The sequence below is a fragment of the Motacilla alba genome, chromosome 20 (genome assembly GCF_015832195.1).
Source record: "Motacilla alba alba isolate MOTALB_02 chromosome 20, Motacilla_alba_V1.0_pri, whole genome shotgun sequence".
Lineage (NCBI taxonomy): Eukaryota > Metazoa > Chordata > Aves > Passeriformes > Motacillidae > Motacilla > Motacilla alba.
Window position 1 is genome coordinate 14,526,719 of NC_052035.1, and position 19,805 is coordinate 14,546,523.

The window sequence follows — 19,805 nt, forward strand, 5'->3', positions numbered from 1 at the left end:
CCCTAACCCTGACCCCGCCACAGCCCAGAGGAGCCAGCCCTAACCCTGACCCTGCCACAGCCCAGAGGAGCCAGCCCTAACCCTAACCCTAACCCTGCTACAGCCCTCGGGAGCCAGCCCTAACCCTGACCCAAACCCTGCCACAGCCCTCGGGAGCCAGCCCTAACCCTGACCCTGCCACAGCCCAGAGGAGCCAGCCCTAACCCTGACCCTGCCACAGCCCAGAGGAGCCAGCCCTAACCCTAACCCTAACCCTGCTACAGCCCAGAGGAGCCAGCCCTAACCGTCACCCAAACCCTTCCACAGCCCACAGGAGCCAGCCCTGACCCTGACCCTAACCCTGCCACAGCCCTGAGAAGCCAGCCCTAACCCTGACCCTAACCATCCCACAGCCCTGAGAAGCCAGCCCTAACCTTGACCCTAACCATCCCACAGCCCTGAGGAGCCAGCCCTAACCTTGACCCTAACCGTCCCACAGCCCTGAGGAGCCGCCATCCCGCGGCCCTGTGCCCCTCACAGCCCCGGAGCCCCCGGGTCAGGCTGTCCAGAAGGCTCCGACCCCTCAGACATCGAGCTTGGGGATGGGCTGAACCATCTCTGCACAAAGATCCCTTCCAGCCCCAGCGATTCTGTGATTCGGGGATCTCGGGATCCCAGGGATGCAGCACGCAAAGCGCACCAGTGTTAGTTGATGTTTGTACGTTACATAAATAAACCTCGGTCAGGCCAAAAGTGTGAAGTCTCCCTCTCGGGGTGTGGCTCTGTGTCCACCTGTAAAGGTGTTCGCGGAGCTTGTTTTCATTTTAGTCACAAATAAGATTGCAGGATCTGGTAACGTCAGAGCTAACCTTCCTCATTGTTTTAATTCCGAGACAGATCAATTTCATTTAAAGGCCAGTTAAGCTACCCTGACAAAAGTACAAAACCCAGAGATTGTAAACTGCCTGAAAAAAAAAGACTTGTCACGTGTATGGACAAGAAGAAAGCATGTACATTAATCTCATGTCAACAGACCTTTGAATTCCAGGTCTCTCCATTATCTATAGATCTGGTGGAAGAGGACGCCGCGTGAGGTTTCTTCATGTAGCTCTTGTGTGGATGGCGGAGATGGGAGCTCAAACAATGCCTTGCACCTGAGGCACGCCGCAGGTGTCTAGTCAGTTCTCAAGTCTCACTTGGTAATCAGTCATTAAATAAAAAGCATCCAGTGCTGAATCACTCTAAGTCGGTGCTGATTTTTGTACAGCTGATCTTCCTCCCATCACGCCAAAGGCAAAGGAATTGCAGCTCTCACTCGAGCCAAGACAAGCTGTAATTAGCACTGAGGATATTGTTAATAGTTAAGTATAGTTTGCTGCCAGACGGTGTCTGGGCTGATTCAAGTCTTCTCGTCCTTTACCCAGCATGTTTTGGTTTTACACTGCGGAAGGATGCGTAGAGAATTCAGCCTGTAAATTCAGATAGAATCTGTGACCCTGCTGCAGTAGAAGGCAAGATTACAGCTATGAGAGCAAGACCAGGACAAAACCTCTTATTCTGTCACTTTGTAATTATAACATTGAAAAGAGTTTGGACTGCTTTCCATATCTGTCTTCTCCAGCTCTGTTTAATGAGCTGAGCACGGAGAAGAGTGCAAGAGACAAGGGAACAGTGATTTCTCTGGGGCCTTAAAGCTGTTGGGTTGGCTCTTTCCTCCTGGAGAAAGGGAGGAAAAACCTCCTGGAGCTGGTTTCTGCTTGGGGCCGTTGTGCAGTTAATTTTACTGCTATAGATTTATGAGGTATCGCCTAAGATAATTTGTTTTCTATTGTGCATTCCTAGCATGGCTGGAGTGCCAGGCAGTGGGTGTGGGAGCGAGCCTGAGGAGTCAGGGCAAATTCATTTCAAGTCACTGGAACCAACCTAATAAAATGTATTAATCACTGGCTGGCTTTCATCACAAGGAGCTGACGTATGAGGAAGGAATGTGATAAACAATTTGATCTCAGATAAAGGTGGGGAGTGAGGCAGGCTCTCTGTGCCTGTGCAAGGTGAGCTTATAGAGCTATTTTAGTCACAAGTTCTGTACAACCTGTGATTCAGACCTGATCAAGCTATTCATGGCACGCTCCGTTTCTGTGAAGTTGAAAGACAGGTTGGGTTTCCTGATCTCTGAGCAGCTGGGGGAGCTTTTTTGGGAGGCCTTTTTTTTTTTCTTTGTTTGTTTTGGTGTAGAAATTCCATCACTTAGGTTCACCGTGCAGTACAGTGAGACTGTGCTGCGATGTTGCTTTCCTGTCCCAGATTTCCCACATTTTCAGAGGAATTGTATTCCATGCAGCCCTCCTGGGATTTTACAGAGCACTTCCAAGAATAAAGCACAGAAAATTTCTGTCAGCATAGGTTGAGTGTTATTGATGATCCACCTAATCTCTTCTTGCATAGTTCAGGGCTTATGCTGACTTCATATTTTACATAAAGTAGTCTTTATTTACACTGTCAGTGCCAGCTCAGAGGAGTGATTGTTAGATGTACTAGATTGTAATCTGACCTTGTCTTGGAGTTGATGAGAGACTGGAGAGTTTTTTTTGATGGGGAGAGGAAACTAAAAGGGAAAAAGAGAAGCTTTATTTTCAAAATGATAATAAGGTCCTGCTTTCTTTAAAAAATAAATTCTGTACTTACAGGCTTTGATACCGTCTGCAATTTTGATACATTAATCTTGTGTCCCAGTTACATTTCCCTACAAAGAACATTTTTAGCAGCAGTGTTTATACCTGGATACTCCATTTCGGAATATTAGGGACCAGCGTGACCTCAAATTGCTTTTGCCCTGCCCTTGATAAGTGAGGGATGCAGACAAACCAGTGCTGCCATGAAGGTATCTGATGTTCACAAATGCAAAGGCATTGTAGAGTGCTTCTTCCAGGTCCCCATGAATCCAGGGGAATACACTGAATACCTTTCTGCTGATCCTGAGGCAGGAGTGTGAGTTCACAACTGCTGCTCCAGAGAGGAAGAACCTGAGAAGGGGAGCTTGTTACCTTTTATCTCCATGGAACACGCTCCATACCAACAGCTCTGCACAAACACGGGAGCAAGGCTCAGCAAGGAAACCCAGGGCATGGCAACGGAGCTGCTTTATTATCAACAGCAGCATTTCAATGGCACTCGTGTAACAAAAATGTTATTGCTTACCCTGAAATTGTGACAGCTGTAGGATTTTAATTTTGGGGTGGGTTTTTTGTTTATTTGTTCGTTTGAGTTTTTTAAATTTTATTTTATTGAGGGGGGAAACAATAGCTGTGTTAGTAATGAGTTTTTGTGCTCTGTTTCTGCCTTTGCTTTCTTCTTTCCTGTCAGGAAAACCAGCAGCATTTTTTTCTTCCCCACTCCTCCTCCAGGAACCTTTAGTTGTTACTTTGATGCAATATTTACTTACCTGTCTGTGACAAAATGAATTTGTTTTTTTTAGAGCTCATATATGAGATCTTTTCCAATAAAATATTTATAGTTTCTTTGGGTTGGGGGGTTTTCTTTCGTTTTGTACTTTTTTTTTGTCTGCCTTTATGGGAAAGGCCATCTTCATGCCATGCTGCCTGTGAAAGAAACATTTGTTTCAGGTGTGTTATAAATCCAGTTATAAACTACGTCCAGCAATAAACTCGTGAAGTTTTCTGAAAATACTTTCCTAGCAAGTCAAAAGCCGATACTGACACATTAACTTAAATTCTCGGAGGTTCCTAACTAAAATGATGAAAAGCTTTTAAAGCTTCTTCTTCCCCTTCATCTAGTGATCCATTTGTGTCCGATGACTCTGACTTCCTTTGGAATTCCCCCTTGTTTAAACAGGGCAGTTGTGAGCCCAGCTGACACCTGGCACTTGCCCTGCTGCGTGGGGTTTAATGATTTAACTCTCCTGCCCCAGAGCTCAGAGGAGCCACGCTGGTGCTGAGCTGTCCGGGTCAGTGGGTGACACTTCAGGGGTTCTTTACACAAAAGAATTCGTGAACATTTCCTGCTTGGTTTTCCACTACTCACTGAGTATTCCTGCTCCAGAATTCTGGGGGGAAAAAAGGGCAAATCAAAGGAATAATTGTTGCAAAATTTACTTTAAACTTCGTTTGGTACAGATTGAGATTTTAATTTTGTCATATTCTTAAATAAAAATCTCTGCCTAATAAGCCTTTTGGAATAAAACCTTTGCTGTTAAGCTTATCTGGAAAACATATTGTGGCTATTTGTGAAGAAGACTGCCCTCTGCTAGTGACTGTCACCCCGTAAATGTGACATAAGTGACACTTTTTTCTAAGTGCCAGCACTGAATAAAGAGCATTTGTACCTTTTGCCACAAAGGAACATTTTTACATGAACGGTGGTTGATAGACCTCTAGATGAAAGAGAAGCAGCCTGTGTGGACTCCCCAGTTTGATGGGCTCCTGTTCCACAGTGCCCGGCGTCCCAGCTGGAGTGGCCCGTGCTGTGCAGTGTCCCCTGTCCCCCAGGAGAGCACACGGGCTGTGATTTTAGCCTCCCTTTGTGAGCTTGTGTGGTGCTCCCGTGGCCGAGTCCCTCGTGCCCCAGGCTTTGGTGGGTGCTGCTGCAGAAGCTCCGCATGGAGCCCTTCTCCTGAGCTGGCCAGGGCTGTGTGTGCCCCTTGCAGAGCAGCCACAGCCATGTGTGCCCCGCGAGTGGAGGGACAGTGACAGAAACGCCCGGGGAGGGGACTCACGGCAGGGACTGCTCCCGGCTCAGACTGGGACCATGAATGCACTCTGCGAATGGTTCCCGCATGTATAACGGTAGCAAAGCGAATGATAGCTTTGTATAACGCATGTATAACGATAGCAAAGCGAATGATAGCTTTGTATAACGCATGTATAACGATAGCAAAGCGAATGATAGCTTTTATAAAGCGATGAACCATTGCTCGCTGGGGTGGAATTATTGTGGGATGGCACACGAGTCCGGCAGAGCGCTCACACGGAGCAGGAGCTGGCAGCAGCGCAGTGCTGGGGAAGGGCAGCGGACACTTGGCAAGGGCTCCCTGCGGACTGGCCGTGCCCATGGCGGGGTCGCCGCTGTCGCGACTGTCGCCGCTGTCGCCGCCGCGGGTGCAGCGGCAGCCGCCGCCGCCAGAGGGCGCCGTGGCCGCGCGGTCCCGGTCAGCCGTGGCCGGAGCGCCGCCCGTTAATCACGCCGTTAATTACACCATTAATGACACCGTTCATTAATTACCACAGCGGCCTCGGCTGCTCCAGACTGCCCAGGACTGCTCCCATAGCCTTACCTGTGTTTGTAATGGCTGCGTCCCGTTACTGTCGCCGTGCTTTAAAATGTCACTCGCAAAATCACGGAATCGCTTGGGAAGGGACCCTAAAGCTCATCCCATTCCACACCCTGCCACGGACAACTTCTGCTATCCCAGGCTGCTCCCAGCCCCTTCCAAGCTGGTCTGGGACACTTCCAGGGATGCAACACTTCCAGGATGGGACAGCGTTCCCAGGGACGGTGCACACCCATTTGATTGCTTTGATTTGTCATAGACTTCTTGTTGTAATCACAAGATGAAGTTATCAACACTTTAGGAAAATGTAAAACAATTATAAGGAACAAATTTTTTTGGGCAAATATGAAACTTTTATTGTAATTAGATGATCAGATTAATTCAGGCTTTTTTGTCTCAGTTTTTTGTGTGTCCGTACACAAACAAGCCAACCCCATGTGAGACCCCAGAGAGAAAACAGACGGGTGTGTACACATTAGTGCAACAGAACTGCCCCTCTTTGTTAACCAGATGGTGCTGGGGCAGTGGTCATAAGTAAAACTACAAAAGCACAAGCCAAGGAGACTTGAAAAGTAATTCAAATTTTCCTTGCATGTCACATTTGGAAATACTGAATCCTGAGTTCAGCCACTGTCCCAGTTGTGTTGAGGTTTTAGAAGATACTCTTTGCTTCTGTTGGCAGGTCTCCTAGCTTCCCTCCTGAGCTGTAATACCAGGAACTAAAAACTCCAGCACAGATAGATGCACAAAGAGGGAAAAAGAATCATGTGCTTGGAGCTGGGGATGTGTATTTACAGTCCCACTAGAACCCCCTCAGAGGCTCAGAGCAAATGCTCTGTGCAGGGATGCTTTGCTGGAACATGCTCTGCAGTTTGTGGTGTTACAGCAGTGAAAGTGCCTGGTCAATGTGTCCATAGGCCGAGGGAGAATCCACTTCTCTGCAGATCACTCCCCACTGTGAAGATGTAAGTAACATTCTGAAATTAAAAAAATGCAAACTACAAAGGGGTGGGGTGGAGCCACAGGCAAACGTTGGCATACATATTGCTGGCATTAGGAGCAGCAAGAATTATTGTCTCTGCAAGTCAGCCCGGTGCAAAGGATCAGAGCAACAGGCCCAGCTACCGAGTTATTAGCTCTTGCTTTTGTAAACAGAGCTCTGGCTTACAGCAGCCTTTCTAAAAGTCAGTTTAGTCTGGATCTTCTTGAGAAGGCTGGGCTGGTCTGCTGGTTGGCTGCCTGTAATCTGGTCCATTTAGAAAACAAACAAAACCGACTTTATTCAGGATTTAAACAATGACGTTGCGGTGAATCTGATTATGCCAGAGCACTGGTGATGCTGAAGCACTGGATGTGTGCTGTTGTGCAGCCATGGTGGATGCTTTGCTGTGAAATGATCTTTGTGGATCGCTGGCTTACAGCGATGGATGTTGAGTGGCTGAATTTGGGAAGGGTTTTTGAATCCCAGAGGAAACACACTGGCATTTTTTTATGTCCATTTAGGTCTGAGGCACATCAGAGCGTGTTTTATTTTTTCACTGTAAACATTATAATGGTGCCAGCAATGCAGTATTTATTGCTTTTCATATGCGTGAGAATACTAAACATATGTATTTCTAAAGGAAATTCCAGAAGAATGTGACACTAGCTTGTAGCAATAATTTGTAGGTTTGTGTCCATTGTTTTCAGGAATATGTAAATTGTTACATTATAGAACTCACTTTGAACCCTGCTGCATAATTAGCTGCACTAAACATCAGTATTCAATTTGGGAAATCTGTAGCCAAGTGTTTTATTAGAATTTCGTGGAAAAGGAGAATGTGAACAAAACCATAGAGCAAATGATCTGAAATGCAGTTAAAAATAATGAAAACCAAGCACCAGCCACATAAACACACCAGATGAAGACACAGCAAACGAAGATCATAAAAAGCAAACTGGAGTAAAAACACATAAAGCCATTCCTCGGCTGAAGTAAACAGGGACATCTGCACCAGGAGTGAGGGAACCGTGGCCACTGGTGTTTGCTGAGGGGCTGCTCTGTGGATTTTGTTAAAAGACTCATGGTTAGGAGGAAATGACATTAACAGTAATGGCTTTTGGGGCAACTGCTTGCACAGGGCTCCTGCAGAGATTTGGTGTTGTGACAAATGTCCTCCTACAAATCCAGCTGATTTCAGCTTGTCCCACCCTGCCGTGGGGCCAGCTCTGGGGACAGGGACCTGCTGCGGTGGCAGCAGTGTTCCAGCACTGTCCTGAGCTGCAGGAGCTGCTGTGGCACCGGCCCCTGCCCGAGGCTGGGGCACACAGCCCCTGCTGCCTGCCTCGGCAGCCTGGAGCACCCCACAGAGCAGCAGGACAGCTGCAGCTGCATTCGCTGGGGAGGATTCTTCAGGCACTCCGTGGGTGTGATCAAAGCCCCCCAAAATGCCAGGAAAATCAAGCCAAGAGTCGGCAGGGTTACAGAGGCTGGAATGTCATGCACTCACCTGTACAAATCCATGTTTTTGCATCTCCCTCGTTGCACTCACCTGTACAAATCCATGTTTTTGCATCTCCCTCGTTGCACTCACCTGTACAAATCCACGTTTTTGCATCTCCCTCGTTGTGCTCCAGGTGCCCCAGCTGTGACTCCCATGGTGTACCCACCCTCACTGCCCCGTGCAGGGCTCCAGCCCCCAAGCATTTTGAAGAGCTGGTGTGAAACCCACTTTTGCTTTCGTCTCAGCACAGCTCTTTCTAACACAAATAAAACCCAGGGTGTTTGAATCCTTGGCTCAGGCAACTCCCTCTGCCCACCTGGCTTTGTGTCTCCCTGCTCACCGTCACGCGTGTCAGCTCCCTCGTGCCTCTCCTCACAGTGGTGTTCAGCTGGGCGAGAGACCTTCCTGTGCCTCCTTCCAGACCTTCCTTTGAACATGTGCGCAGGAAAATGCAAATCCCGACCAACTGCACAAAGAACTGGGGAAGAAAGCAGCAGCCCTGCCCTGAGAGGTGCCTGTATGGGATCTCTGGTCAGCTGGAGCTTCGGGAGCTTCACTTTGCATTTCAGCCTCCTGCAGTGGGGTGGGTTTTGGGATGCGTGAGCTGGTCCAAAGGGAAGAAAACACCATTGCTGATAAAGTTACGGTGAGGGCATGGCCAAATTCCGAGCAGTCAGCTCATTTCCCCGTGGGGAGTGTCTGGCTGCCTGTGCTCTCAGTCACTCAGCACGGGGAAGTGCTGCTGGAAACCAGGGCGGAACGCAAGATGGATGAGCCACAGCAGCAGCCGAGGTGCTGTGCCCGGGCAGGGACAGCTTTGTGTGCGCCGTGTTTGCAAAAGGCCCGGCCAGGCATTGTTCAGGAGAGAGGTGTGAGTGCGGGGGTGCACGGGTGAGACGAGGGACGGGGTGATCCCAGCCTGCTCCCCACAGCTTCGCCTCCTCCTGCCGGGGTGCCTGGACGGCGTCTGGAAGGCTGCAGAGGGGAGCTGGTGCCCAGGGAGCAGCGCCTGCCCGCAGGAGCGAGGGGAGGTCAGTGTGGGTGCAGCAGGAAGGACTCGGGGCAGGATTGTTCAGCACAGAATCAAAGCGAGCAAATGACATCTCCCAGCACCAGCAAACCGTGGAAGGGCGGATGGGGAAGGCAGGAGGCAGTGAGGGAAAGAAGGGTGATGATGATGATGATGATGATGATGATGATGATGATGATGATGATGATGATGATGATGATGATGATGGCCGAGGAGGGAACCTTTGAAGGGACGGTGTGGAGGCAGGTAGGGTGAGGGCAGAGGAGGAGGGAGCAGTGCCTGGGGAAGGTGGGAAAGGCGGGATCCGAGCAGAGCGCTGAGCAGAAGGGGTGAGAGCCGGGCAGCGGAGCGGGGGCAGTGCCGGGGCTGCGGGAGGGATCCCGCGGGCGCTGCCGGTCTGGGGCTGCCCTGCGGCGCTGCGGGGCCGAGCAGAGGGCGCCCGGCGTGCTCCCGGTGAACAGCAGAGGGTCCGGGCCCCGGCCGCCCGCTCGGCATGAGCTGCAGCCGCGGGCGCCTTCCCAGCCCCCTGCCAGCACCAGGGGGGTCGGAGGGGGAGCGAGGGAGGGAGGGAGGAAGGAGGGAAGGAGGGAAGGAGGGAGGGGAGCGAAGGGGAGCAGCGAGCGGCACGGAGCCCTCGGCAGGCAGCGGCAGCGAGCGCTCCGCAGCCGCGGCTTCCTGGAAGCGGAGCCCGGCTGGGCGGCGATAAGCGGCGATAAGCGGCGATAAGCGGCGGGGTCCGGGCCCTCCCGGCCGCCCGCACCCGCCGCGACAGCCGCGACAGCCGCGACAGCCGCCACGGCAGCGGAGCCGAGCCGCGCTCCGCGCCCGCCGGCCCGAGCGCAGGTGGGGCACAGGTAGGGCACAGCTGGGCACAGCTGGGCACGGAGCGGGGCTCGGGGGGCTCGGGACACCCGCTCTGCCCGCAGCGGAGAGCTGCGGTGCCGGCAGGGGACATCAGCTGGCGGGGACACCGACACCTGAGCCGGCATGAGTCACCTCGGGGGGATGCGGTCACCTGCGGGGAATGCGGTCACCTCGGGGGATGCGGTCACCTCGGGGGGATGCGGTCACCTCGGGGGATGCGGTCACCTGCGGGGGATGCGGTCACCTCGGGGGATGCGGTCACCTCGGGGGGATGCGGTCACCTGCGGGGGATGCGGTCACCTCGAGGGATGCGGTCACCTCTGGGGGATGCGGTCACCTGCGGGGGATGCGGTCACCTCGGGGGATGCGGTCACCTCGGGGCAGGCCAGCGCCTGTAAGTGAGCCAGCCTCAAAGGACGCCAGCGTTCCTGCAGAGGCTGCCCCGCAGAGAGGCTCGGTAGCTTTTATCGGGGGGAAGGCATTCCCGGCAGGACAGCACCTGGCCGGGCAGTGGAACAGGATGAGGTTTATGCCATCCCGTGGAGTTTGCCTTTTGGAGGTGTTGTTGCATGAGCTGGTTATATTTTTGTATTTTAGTTAACTCTTTTTGTCTGTGCAAAGATTACGTTTTATTTGCCTTTTTTTTTTTTTTTTTTTTTTTTTTTTTTTTTTTTTTTTTTTTTATTGCTTATTCGTGTAAATACAAGTTGAGGTTTTGGGTTACAGCCCAGTTACGTTTTGATTCCGACAGAGTTTAATTTCCCCTTTTAAAAAGCGTTTTAAATAAGTTGGGCCATATGGAAGCAGAGTTGTTAATCAACCAAAGAAACTTGAAGGAGTTTGAAAAATAAGGTTATGTATTTCTGGAGCCATTTCTTGAGTGTTGAACCAGCACCAGTACTCAAACTCCTGATTCAGTCATTTCCTTTGTTGGGATCAAGACTTAATCTGTCCATACCTGTGTTTTCACAGCTGCAAAATGGGAGCTACACCTATTGATGAGGTGCTTTACTTTTTTTTTTTGTTTGGAAAGCCCTTAATTAAAACCAAGAAAAGCAGAGGAGGATCATTTGCAAGGGTAGTAAACAGTGCAAAATCTGTCTGAGGGAATATTGCGTGTTGAGTGGAGAGGCTCACCAAAGCTGCTGCGGCTGGAGGAGCGTGCCGTGAGGAGCTCCTCTCTGCTGTGCTCCTGTGTCACGCAGTTCACCCCTTCCCTGCTGCTGCTCTGGATCTGCACGGTGACTGACACACCACCACGTGCAGCAGCGCAGGAAAAGCTGCACAAGCCCTGCCAAGATGGGCTGCAGCTGTCTGGAGTGGCAGGCCCGGCCTCTTCATGCCCCGGGTCTGGAGAGACGCAGCTCGTGTGAGCTGCTGGGGCACGTTAACCTGGCAGGAGAGCCCGGGGACCCTGTGGGGGAATGGAAGGGCTTCCCTGAGCTGCCAGCACCTCATCCTGAGCCAGGGCTCCGTGCTGCAGGCATCAGGAGCTGCAGGGCTGTTCTGGACCCAGCACGGGGCAGAGCTGTGGAGAGGGGGGCCAGAAGGGAGTTATGTAACGGATTCCCCAAGGGACAGGGGAAGGATGGGATGCTTTCCTTCTGCCAGGACAAAGAGCAGCTGCACAGCTGCTCTGCAGTGTTCTCCCCAGCCCTGGGCTCCCGTGGAGCACTCCAGCAGGGAGCTGGGATCCTGTAACAGCACATCCACCAATGCCACTTTGTTCCCTTAATGAATTCCTTCACAAGTGCTCCCTTGCAGTGTCCTCATAAAGAGCCTGAGAGTTGGACTAGAGCCGCTCTGGCTCGAAAGGGAAACCAGGCTCAGCCTGTGGGGAGGGGAAAGCTGTGATCCTCGTGTGTCTCAGGGGTCTGAGGAGTGGCACTGGGGGGTTACAGAGCACCAGGACAAGGCAGAGCTTCTGCGTGTGGAAAGTTATCCAGGAGAAAGCAAGGGAGGGGGAACTGTCGCAGGAGGGTTATTAATTTGTTCCATTTGGATGAAATAAATAGAAAGACTGGAATTGAAGGAGATAATTTGTGTAAAATAGTAGGTTTAATATTGTTTGAATCTGCACGCTTGATCTTAGCCGAAAGGCTGAGAAAGAGGCAGCAGACAGAGCTGAGTGATCCAGGCTGCTGTTGGCCAGCGCTGGATTTTGGAAGGTGGCTGGCTGGTGACACTCCAGAATTATGGACAGCGAGCTGTGCAGAGGACATCAGCCAGCCTTTAATGGCTACAGGTGCTCGGGGCCCTGGCCTCGCTCCCCATCCCTGGATGCTGCCTCCAGAAGCACAAAAGGGACATACATATTTATGAAATACCAGGTCTTATCCACTTTTTTCAACTTTTCCATCTCTGCTGCCAGTTTATTCTCCCTGAGGACAGACTGCTTTAAACCAGAACGTCTTCAAAGATACAATGCCTGAAAACTATCATTTTATTCAGTTCAGCTTTTCAGGGCAAAAACTTGGTTTTTAGACAGACAAGGCATTTAATCACCAGTAATTCAGAAGATCAGAACACGAGAGGGTCTTGTCATTAATACAGAAATACCTCAGTGCAGTTAGCAAACAGATTTATATGTAACTGCTCTAGATGTGAATTTAGCTGTTTCAAATTAAATAATAAAAACTATTTTATGGAGAACATATGCAGTTATTATTGGGACAGTAACTGTGTCAGTGACATTTTATTGCTCATGTTCTTTCTGTGAATCCATCCCTGATCTGCTTGATGAAGTAGCACAAATCCACTTCCATTATTTCCATAATCTGTTGGTCCTCAAGAGCTTGAGGAGCCCAGGGCTGTGTGTTTTGGGAAGGATTTTTTCACTGGGAGGGTGCTCAGGCCGTGGAGGGGCTGCCAGGGGGGTTTGGAGTGCCCATCCTGGAGGTGTCCCAGCAAGGGCTGGAGGTGGCACTCAGCTCAGGGCTGGGGACAGGGAGGGGATGGGCCCAGCTGGGACTGGGTGTTCTGGGAGGGATTTCCAGCCTTGGTGATCCTGTGGTTCTGGGAGGGGTAGCTGCTCCTCCTGGGGCAGCTGAGTTTTGCAGACACTTGAGGGGTTTTGGCCTGGTGTGCTCCTGCCAGCTCAGGTGTGAAATGGTGATGACACAGAAAGGATGACATTTCAGCAGGGAAATGGTGATGACACAGAAAGGATGACATTTCAGCAGAGAAATGGTGATGACATGGAAATGATGACATTTCAGCAGTGAAATGGTGATGACACAGCAGTGTTTGTGCAGTGCTGGAGATAAGAGATCAACACCAGCCTTGCTCCATGGATAGGGAGAGTTGTGTTTATGATTAGGGAATGAACCTCGCTCCTCTCAGCTGGGTAATTGATTTATTTCACAGGCAGGAACAGCAGTGGCAAAGCACTCATCATTTTATTTTAAAAAACCCCTGGCTCGTAGACTGTGTTTACCATGAGAGTTTTCTCCAGCCATTGTTGAAATGCTTTAAAACTTGCAGTTTTAAGCTGTGATAAAGATCCATGGCTGATGTTCTGTGTGCCTGGGGAGGCAGGAGGGCTGACCTGGCTACGTGTGCTCACAGATCCCTCTCTGTTCACGTTCTTGCAGACAGAACAACAGCATAACTTTCTTCTCGCAGGATAGTTAAAGTTCTGGCCCAGAATTACAGCACCAGATGTGTTGCTGCAGAAACAATTTAAAGGGAGAAGGAATTGTGAGCAAATTGTCTTTCTTGTGGAAAATGTCTGAGAGGCTCTCCTCGGTTTCTATCTGTGTGTGTGCACAGCACAGAATAAGGGACAATTTTGCTTTTGTTTCGTACATCTGCTATTGGTTTAAAATTCTCTGTACAGGGTTGAAAATTGAAAAATGTTCTATTATGGGCATGACTTACCTCAGAGACATTTTTCATTAAATCCTGATTCATTTTTAGAAACTTTTTTTCCTTTAAAAATGTGCTGTGTGCTAGCTGATTTACTTACCTCCACTTGCAACATGCTTTGGAAAACATTTCCAGTCACAGTTGTTTCTGCGAAAGTAAGAAAACATTTGACTTTATAGTTACCCCAGATTTGGATGCTGAGAATTAGGATCACATTCTCCTTACTACAACTGACATGCTGATGAAAAGAGGGAATGTTTACAGGAAATATTTTGATTTAATCTTGCCTAGGAAGCCTTAAAGTAGCCAAAGCCCTTGATTTTAGCTAGCATTTCTTTTTCTCAAACCAGTCATGCTCTGTTCAACACACTCCTTTTCTCAGCTGTTATGAAAATATTTATCTGAACAAAATGCAATGTGAATTACCTTAACATGTCCTTTGACATTCCTGACCACAGCACGACATCTTTATCCTGCAGGTTTGCATTCTGTTTGGGGAGAGGAACATCCAGGAGGGTCCCAGCCCTGGCAGAATTTTAAAAAGGCCACAGTCCAGACATCAAGAGCCTTGTTTCCACAGCTCTTTGTGCTCCATGCATTTGGGAGGTCTTTGTCCCTGCACATTTTGAAATAGTGCTGGCTGTGGAGCTGGAAGAGCCATAGCTGGTTTATCTTACCAACAGCCCAGGTGAAGTGTGGCTCTCTTTGGAGTGATGGAAAGGTTTGCCATATGCAGTTGTAGGCGTGATGCAGCCCATGATTTGGGGGGGAATGGACACACAGGGTTATCCTGAGAAACCTCCTGTCCCTACTTGTGTGTTTAGTATTCCCCTCTGTGAGGGCTGTGATTAATAAATCTGTTTTCTTGTAGCCAGACTTTCAGATGCCCCTGAGTCTGGAAAGAGACAATTTATTCCCTTTTTCACTCATTCTTATACAAATCTGGGATCTTCACTTTCCCTTTGATGAGCATTCTTCCTAACAGAATATATCCAGGTGTCCCTGAGTCAGGAGCAGCTGCTCGTGCTTTAGAAAGCAGTTTAACCTTGTTCCAAGTGTCCTGCCAGAGCCCTGGCTTGCAGACTCGGAGCTCTGGAGCTAGGCTGCGTGCCATGTCCCACACTGGAGTCCTGGCAGCTCCACAGGCATCTCCATCACCCAACAAGATCTGCCAGGCCGATAAGAAACTCATTTCTCTCTTGCATTCCTTCTCCAGGCACAACTCCAGCCCTGGGTGTGGAAGGAATGCAGAGCCGGGCCTGGAGCTTGTGTCTGCACAGGTTAGAAATGAGCTTGCAGTGGGAAATGCGGCTCTGCAGCCCTGCTGGCCTGGGACTCCACAGCTATTTGCATCCAGGTTTCTGCTCTGGGAGCTCTTCGGGGTGCAGTCAGCCCTGGTGTTTACAGGCTGATCCAAAGGTGCCCTTAATTAGTTCACATCCCTGCTGTTTGATCCCATGAGAAGGCAGCTTGCTGTTCCCTTAGGCAGTGCAGCTTTCCCAGACAGCCATTGTAAACTGGAAATATAGGTACTTGTAATTTTCTTAAAAACCTCCTTTGGGCCTGAAATGTCTTGTGCTTGGTTTCAATCCAGTATTGACTAAGACTGGAAAGTGTGAATAATGTCAGTTCAGTTGTATTTGAGTTATTCAAATGAATTTTAAAACTATGTGCTTTCCACTTACATTGTTCCATAATTCCCTGCACTTACATAACCTCTGTTTTATTATTGAAATTGCTGCAGACTTGAAGAGGGAAATATAATTTTCCAATACTGGGCCTGAACAGATAAACAGGGGGGCAATTGCAAGGCCTCAGTGTGCTTTAAAATCTGAATGTTTCTGCTTTAATGTTGGCGTGAATAGGTTTGTACTTTCACTGGAGCAGGAGAAACACCACCTCCACAGCCTTCCCTTTCCCTGGGCCCTGAATTTCTGAGATGTTTCCATTACGTAACTGGAACTTCACAAAGAGAGTTTAGGAGGTTCCTCCAGATTGTAAGGAAGGATTTTGTTTGATGAGCTCTGCAAAGCTAGAACAGCAGCCAGGGTTTTCCAAAGGGACATTCCCCGTGCAGCTGCTGGAGCCAGCACTGCAGCCCAGGGAGGTGCCTGAGGCTCCATCTGGACAGAAAGTTCAGTGGCTTTGCTGAGTTCTGAAGGCAAGTGGTTTGTAGCAGGTTAGAGACCTGGCTTTTGGAGTGGCAGAGAAGAGAAGAGAAGAGAAGAGAAGAGAAGAGAAGAGAAGAGAAGAGAAGAGAAGAGAAGAGAAGAGAAGAGAGGAGAAGAGAGGAGAAGAGCATTTACACGGGGGGATCGTGTGTGGAAGTGCCTGGGTTTGAGCCTGCAGTGACACACAGGGCTGTGTCAGTTTGTGGGAACTGTAACTGCACGTTTCTTGGGGCTGCTAGTGCAGCTCCAAATGCCCAGATGGATGGAAATGTGTCGCTGTTGTCTGAAATGGAGCCCCAGACACCGACCTGGAAGGTGAGGGCCCCTCTGAAGAGCCCTGACAGACAGAAATGTTCCTTCAGTGAGGCACAACAGGCACTGGGACAATAGAGCTGTCCTTTGTGGAACTCTGCTGAGGTCATTGGAGCTCCTTCCTAATTCCACTGAGACCCAGTTGTGCCTCTCCCTTTTTCTGAAGGGTTCACATGCCAATGCGTTGTGCAACAACATAATTTGTTAACAAATAAAGAAGAATTTAAATAACCTTAGAAAATCAGTGCGGGCATCCCAGCTGCCTGCAAACAAACAGCAGAAGTGCAAAACATTTAAGTAGCAATGCAAAGTATCTCAAAATTGCTTGAGCTTGGGTTCTTCAAGAACAAAACCACAACTGTAAGGAGAACACGCTCTGCAGGAGAAGGCTCTGGATGAGAACACACACTGCATCTTCTGGCAAGGTCTGCAGTCCAGACATAATTTCTGTGCTGTTTTCCCCAGAGCTGTGCTAACACACGATCCATCTTTTCCCCATGTGTGCATGTATGAATTTGACTACTTTTAGTTTCATTTAAAGCAATAAGTGAGGATACTTTGACCTGTAATTGTCAAATAATGTTTACAGTACAGTAAAGCTGTGTCTTCTTGTGAAATATCTGTCTGGAGGAAGCCAAGTCCTGTGGAGCAAACTCCACATTTCTGTCAGGACATGAAATGCACTGCCTGCCCTGCTGCTGTGACTGTGTCAGGCTGGATTTAGCCCTGGTTTTGCCTTGGTGTCTTGCTGGGATCCCCTGTCAACATGTTTTCTACCTGAAAGGCCATTTCTGAGTTTGGAAGATAACCCAAGGGTGCCTTTCTGCCAGGAGGGTCCCTGCTCTGGGCATTGTGCTCTGCAGAGCATCCCCGGGGGCTTCAGAGGATCACTGGCCCAGAGATGCTGAGTAAACCAGTCCAAGGTCTAAGAAAAACTCCTTGTGATGCTGAAAAATAGGAAACACTAAGCAGATGTGTTAGCTGCAGTAAAAGCCCTGGGTCCCCGGGGAACAAACAATTGGGTTCACAGTCTTTGAAGAAGTCTGAGACAGAGAGCTGATTGATTTTTTGTGCACAAAGCTGAAATGCATTTTCATGAGTGACTCTTGCCGTGTTTGTTGATGGTATTCATAACATTTCAAGGGACCTTAAATTACATTAGCTTTTGGCCTAAATGTTGAAGTGGTTTGATCCTGACTGATCCTGCTGAGCAACTTCTGCTTAGCACTTCCAGTTGTGTCTGCCTTGTTCTCCCAGGGAGCAGCTCTCTGGGCTGGGCTGGGTGTTCTGGGGGCCCTGACATTTCCAGTAATTTGTTATCTCTGGCAGAGGCCTCGTCGCTGTCACTCATTGATAAGTGGGAAAATAAACATGTTGCTGCTGAGACAGTGCCCCTTCAGTGGCTGGGCACCAGCCTGAGTCCCACTGTGCTCCTCCAGAGAAACATTCTTCTACCACTCATTAGTTTTTAAAATTGTCTTTGCTGCATGGTTCTTGTTATGACTTATCTGCCCTTGCTCCCTTTTAATGTACAGGGATTGTTCTTGTTTGCAAATTGCAGTCCCATTTGAGCCATCTCTTCCTAGTCCTGCTAGAAACACTTCTGAAATAAGCGTGGCAGGTGTTTAACTGCTAGTGAGTGTGGAAAGGGGGTTTTCACGTGAGCAGCCAGGCTCCTTCCACGTGAAACACCCGAATTAAAGAGCAGTGACACTCCTTTGCAGGCTGCAGGGCTCAGCCAGCTGCCAGCACAGCCTCCTTTGGAGCTGTGCTGCCAGGAGGGGTTTTGGGACCCTCCCTGGCAGACTTGCAGGAGAGCAGCTGCTTTAGAAAAGCCTCGTGAAACAGCCCTTGCTAGGGTGTCTTCTTTGGGCTGGAGGAGACTTAGGGGCACTCCAGGAAGCAGCAATCCCTGTAGGTTTCGTAGGGTTTTGTAGGGTTTTGTTTGGTTTCCTAGGGTTTTGTAGGGTTTTCTAGGGTTTCGTAGTGTTTTGTAGGGTTTCGTTGGGTTTTGTAGGGTTTCGTAGGGTTTTGTAGGGTTTCCTAGGGTTTCATAGGTTTTTGTAGGGTTTTATAGGGTTTTGTAGAGTTTCGTAGGGTTTTGTAGGGTTTTGTAGGGTTTTGTTGGGTTTTGTACAGTTTTGTAGGGTTTTGTTGGGTTTTGTAGGATTTTGTAGGGTTTTGTAGGGTTTTGTTGGGTTTCCTAGGGTTTCCTAGGGTTTCGTAGGGTTTTGTAGGGTTTTGTAGGGTTTTCTAGGGTTTCGTAGTGTTTTGTAGGGTTTCGTTGGGTTTTGTAGGGTTTTGTAGGGTTTTGTAGGGTTTCCTGGGCTCAGAAGTCAGTACACAAGTTTTCCCCCTCTGATTTTATAATTTCCAGAGTGTTGCTGTAATTCTGTTCAGGCTTGGAACAATCCAGAGCTTTCTTCTAGGCAGGGCCAGACTGACTAAACTTGAATATCTGCTTGAAAAGTAAATGTAGTCCAGTTTAGGCTGCATTTTCCTCAGCTGCTCACTGCACCATTTGTACCCTAATGCACACCAGTCGTTCAGCTGTTTGCAAAGCCATCTCCTTTTGAATGTTTAATATCTAAGAACCAATTAGTTCCATTTTGTTTTCCTTGGATAGTTTGCAATTAAACATTCTTTTAAGTGGGCTTTATTTAGCTAATTCCATCACAAAAATAAGCTCTAAGGGAATGAAGAGAAGTTCAAGCTAGCCAGTGTTTATTTTTGTTATTAATAATTTATATGATGGGAGTCCCCAGGGGAACCAGGGCCCCACCAAAGCCAGTTTCCTCTGCATGTAATGCCTGTGTCTCACAAGACTTTATTCAGCAGAAGATTCCTTCTTGCTGCTGTGGCTCAGTGCAAGGGACCTGCTCCACGCTGCAGGGAAAGGAATCATGAAGAGCACATAAAAACAAATCAAGGATCATGGTTTGAAAGGAACTTAAGCTAGGCACCGGAGGGGGAATCTGAAGCAGCTTTTCTGAAAAAGAAAAAAAGCCACACTTATGTGTTTTTCCAGTCTGAGTGCCAAGTGTGACCTCCAAGGTCTCGTTGATCATCTCTGAAGTGATGGCAATGCTCCCAGGGCCCTGAGGGAGCGAGACTGGGCCGAGAAGTGATGGTCCTAAAAATCTTATCTCCTCCTGAACCAGCAGCAGGGGACTCTGTATAGCTCAAAAACACACTGGTGGGCAAAGTTAGTTTAAAAAATGCTCTTGTTTAGTCAGGCTTCTATCAAACGTTTTCACGGTGTCTGAGCCTCAGGAGCTGGTCTGCTTTATGCTTTACAGAAGTCTGGAGAGGAGCACTCCAGAGTCCCTGCAGAGCTGCTGAATGCAAAGGGGGGCAGAGGCAGCCCTGGGGGTCCAGGAATGGCTTCAACAGGGGCACAGCAGGGGTAGAAGTGGTTTTGGGCTGGGCAGGGCTGTGGGGTGCAAGTGCAAGGGCAGCAGCGCGGGTTTTCCTCCTGGAGGAATTGCCATCCTCCTCCCTTTCCCCTCTGTGGAAGCATCAGGCTTTGCAGCACTCTTTCCATGATTCCAAAGGCAGGAGTTTCCCTGCCCAGCCTCCTGTCCTCGTCAGCTCAGTTTAAAGGGGGTGAGACGTCTGGTTCCAGGGGCAGCTGTGTGGTTGGGATGGGGGCTTTTTCTCTCCACAGAAAAGTCACTGAATCTGGCCTTTTCAGACACAGATTTTATAGGAGCTGGAGCTGGGCTGTGCAAAGTTCTCCTCATTAAAAACAAGCCCAAACCAAATAAAAGCAGAGAGTAACAGTGCAAAAAACGAGGGCCATGACTGTCAGA

The 19,805-nt window shown here is 49.3% G+C and overlaps 1 protein-coding gene across 6 annotated transcripts in view; it reads left to right on the plus strand.

Annotated features, from left to right (window-relative positions):
* The first annotated feature begins 8,409 nt into the window (after positions 1–8,409).
* The window catches only part of RIPOR3 (RIPOR family member 3), a 43,858-nt gene continuing 32,462 nt past the window's right edge, over positions 8,410–19,805 (plus strand). The window contains exon 1 of one of the 6 annotated variants that reach the window (XM_038158755.1): positions 8,410–8,541. The gene's annotated coding sequence lies outside the window, so the exon portion shown is untranslated. Of the gene's footprint in view, positions 8,542–8,567; positions 8,781–9,412; positions 9,634–9,948; positions 10,038–14,739; positions 14,791–19,805 lie in introns of those variants that run through there. The other 5 variants (XM_038158756.1, XM_038158750.1, XM_038158754.1 and 2 more) reach the window with 5 other exon arrangements.